General features: G+C 38.1%; 1 long non-coding RNA gene across 1 annotated transcript; it reads left to right on the plus strand.

The window, feature by feature from the left end:
- The first annotated feature begins 216 nt into the window (after positions 1-216).
- On the plus strand, positions 217-2,656 carry LOC145051430 (uncharacterized). Its single transcript, XR_013683620.1, has 3 exons — positions 217-523; positions 702-776; positions 2,432-2,656. It is a non-coding gene; the product is annotated as an uncharacterized LOC145051430 (long non-coding RNA).
- Positions 2,657-4,052: the final 1,396 nt, after the last annotated feature.

Raw genomic sequence — 4,052 nt, forward strand, 5'->3', positions numbered from 1 at the left:
CAAGGGAGATAGAGTTTCTCAACCACCTCACTCATCTTCCTTCCCTCTCACGATTTCCCTAAACTACACACACAATTCAGCACATGTGCATATCTTTCATGAATCTCGATTGTACAACTCAATCTCTGCCAAAATCCACAGCTGTAAAAGAGATATAGAGAAGCTTCATAATATCTTATTCCTGTTTGAAGGTCCCACTCATTTTCCATCACCTGCGCATGCCTCTTACTTCTGTATCTTCTCCAATAAACAGAGAAGAGATTCAACAGCTATTAGAATTGTCTTCCCCATCTCAAACCCAGTTCCTTGTACCTTCTCTTTCTCCAATGGAAAACCAACCCAAAAGCTCCCTGATCACCACCGATTCCAGTTGAAGCAAACCCCTGACCATAAACAAGCCTGTAGCCGCAGCTTACCAGTGAAAAAGAAGCAGCGACTACTTCCATTTTCCCCTCCTGCCTTCATTTGTTCGACTATCAAACAGCTTCCGCACATCTTTTCCTTGCTCCTCCATCGACCTCAGGTAAATTCCTTACCTTCTCTGATCAAAATTCGTCCAGCAACCACCGTGAACATTAGGCACCTGCCATGGTGGCCGGTGGCCTGAACAGTTCTAACCGGACGATCCCGGTGGCGGGTTTGGTCTTAGTCAAGTGTGTATAATTCCTGATTCCATTATTTTTCTGCCATGTGACGTCTAGGTCGACTCCAAGATTCCCGTTCCAAATCCCGCTTAGAACAGGAGCTTCCCGACACTTCCGACTCTCAAAATCAACGTGAGTTCTATGGCCCCTATTTCTTATTATCAATGTTTGGGGGAGAATACATGTAGTTCGGTCTTATTATCAGGATGAAAATGATTCAAAACAAATGAAATAAAGCAAAACAACTATCGTTAAGTACATATATATAATCATATACAGAGAAGAGTGTTGATAAACCAAGATTTCATTTTATGTCACGTAAGTATGGTTATAACAAATTATTTGATAGAGATAACTATAAATATAAGTTGTGAAATGTTACTGAGTATTAAGTTCATATAGGATAAATATTCATAACAATTAAGGGTTATTAAAGCCTTGATATTCTAGATATAAGGGTACGAAGTGAACTGTTAAGAAGAGATAAATAAAAGCTGTGAAATTGTAAGTTCAAGGTACTATGGTGTAGTATGATCATACTTTGTAATGCTGAATAACAATAAACGAAAACGGAACCAGTTACTTATGGGGTATAACAGAAATAGTAATAAATCATTACTATATAGTCATACCTGATTGAATAGCTATATGTTTATACTTAAATCAAGATACCTAATTGTGCATGTATATGTCGGATATTAAAGAAATAAGTTTAAAGTTGTTAACCTACAAAAGTACGGTTAAGGCTGTGAAACCCAATATAAAATATACATATACATATACTAAAAGGGTAACAGATGGAATTTCCGTATAAATTGTTATTATGGTTCCTTGCACATTAAACATCATAGTATAAAATAACTACTCTGTTATCATAATATCAAAGTCGAATCAAAGAACAATAAGTATTGAAGTTCAAGAATTCTGAGTATCGTTTTCTTAAACGGCGAATAACTTTGCGTTTCTAGTGAATCTAGAATGAACAACATAGGTTCATTATACCTATGGTTTGTGGGTTTATTATACCAATTCTGTATAGGTTCATTATACCTATTCTTTGTGGGTTCATCATACCCATTCCGCATAGGTTCATTATACCTATTCTTTAAGGGTTTATCATACCCATTCCAAATAGGTTCATCATACCTATTCCCAATACCGAACCCAATCCGTTCGAGTATTCATATCCGGTTTCACAAGGGCTAAGTTCACAATACTTAGTAGAGACCTTCCGTCAAATAACCGTTAATCCTCGAGGGAACGACTAACGCTAGGTATAAGTGTCATAACATTGATCTTATACGGTACGACCGCCCGCCTGGAGTTGCTAGCTACAACTACGTCTGACGAGATGAATTTTGGTGCTGGCGTTAGCATTATCGAACATTACCTCGTGTTATTACGAGGTGAATGACTTTAGCACGCGCGCCCTATCATGGTGTCGGTGCAATAATAAAGTTTAGTGTCAAGAGTTCGGTTATGACATCATCTAGTATTCCTTCGCTCTCAAATAAATAAATAAATAAATAAAAACCGACCACCGACAATATAATTATCATATGGAAATTGACAAAGAGAGATTTCTACTAAGTTGTTTCAACACATGCAACAGTAAAATAATATTTTTTGGTGAATTGACGAATTATGTTTTGAAAAGGGCAAAGATTTCTATCTCAACATTAAATTATTTTTTTATGGAGACCTTTTGTTATTGTAAGAATATATGGAGTCAAAACCTGTAGGACTCACCAACATTATTGTTGACGTATTTTAACATGTATTCTCAGGAAATTAAAGCAAGAAATTCACGCGAGGAGTATGGAATCATCGTCTTATATTTTTGTTCTAAATTATGTTTTATGTCCTCTTTTTGAATCGTTGAAGATTTGTCATGAAACATGTAACAAAGTAAGATATGATTATGTCGTATGCGATGTAAAACTTTATGTGGTTGTTTAATGTTTGATATATGCTATGTTTGTGATATTCGAATTTCGTCACCCACCCGGTGTTTCCGCCGTTGGCTGGGGGTGTGACACAACTCACCGAGTGACCAGAAAACTCGTCGAGTCCATGCAAATGCCTAGAATATCGGGGAACACCCTAACCACTCGTCAAGTAACTTTATTAACTCGTCGAGTTCATGCGGAATCTAGAAATTGGGAAAACCCCTCTTCAACTCATCGAGTTGGCTTATCCAAGTCATCGATTTCTTTAGCCAAGTTGTGTTCAGTCTCTTTCAATCGAGTACAAAGCTCCATATTCCAAATCTAGCTTCCTAGGGTGGAGTTACCATGTAAAGTTGCCAACTTCACGTGCATGCAAGGCCGTAAAAGGCTTAGAACATCAAAACCATGTCTAAGATGTCTAAGATGAGGTTTAAGGCATGGAAAAGGACCATAGTTTGTTAAAGTCGATGAATTTATGATCAAGGGGGTCAAGAGCAGTCCAGATCTGAGACCAAGTCCTTGTGACAAGCTCGAATCTGAAAATGACTCCATTTGGCCCTAGAAATGACCATCTTCTTTCATAAAGGAAAATCTAAGCAATGAAGTGTTAAGGTGGTAGATTTATACCTCTAGATGGCTGCTACAACAATGCAAAGACCATATTTATAGGCTCTTCCTTGTTCCAAGCTCTCAACTCTTCAAGAAATGCTCCAACACACTCTTTTATAACCTCACACACTCAAAAAAAAATTGGAGGCTAGATCGCTTAGGGTTCTTTTTCTGGTGGTGAAAATCGCAAGGGAGGCTGAGGAGAGAAATTAAGGGTCTTTAATTAGGGTGCAAACCCTAAAAATAAGGTTTTTCATTTTCCATCTCCTACTCGTCAAGTTGGGTCCTCCAACTCGTCGAGTAGTGTGACAACCCGAAGTTCGTTCCATTATTTGTAACCCTTTCCGCTAATACATTCGTCGTTTTCAATTTCGTTTCCGTTTACGTCATTAAATTAAGTCATAAATGTGGGATTTCTATTATGACCTAATGGGTGTCCTAATGCGTTTAAAACTCATATTAACACCCCATTCAAGTAATCAGAATACTTTTAGAATCGACCATATCGGGTTACGGCAACTTGATCGGGTGCGACCAAAAGCCACATCTAACGTCAGTATCGGGTAGAATTCCACCGTGTCCCGAACTTAGAACCTATTTAAAGCCCAAAAGACTTCATTTTGAAGCTTTTTCACTCTTTCACTACTCTCTCTCTCTCTCTAACCTCTCTCCTCAAAGCCAAGATTTAGGTCCAAAATCATCAACTTAAGGCTCCAAAACATCAAGGTAACCACTCTAACTCATGGATTAGCACCTTTAGCCTTCAATTCCGTGTTCAAATGGGAAAGGACCATGTTCATGTGTTTATGGCTCAGGAACATTCTTGGGCCGTGAACACACATAAAGGGGG

The sequence above is a fragment of the Lactuca serriola genome, chromosome 5, assembly GCF_051521515.1.
Source record: "Lactuca serriola cultivar US96UC23 chromosome 5, Lser_US96UC23_V15, whole genome shotgun sequence".
Lineage (NCBI taxonomy): Eukaryota > Viridiplantae > Streptophyta > Magnoliopsida > Asterales > Asteraceae > Lactuca > Lactuca serriola.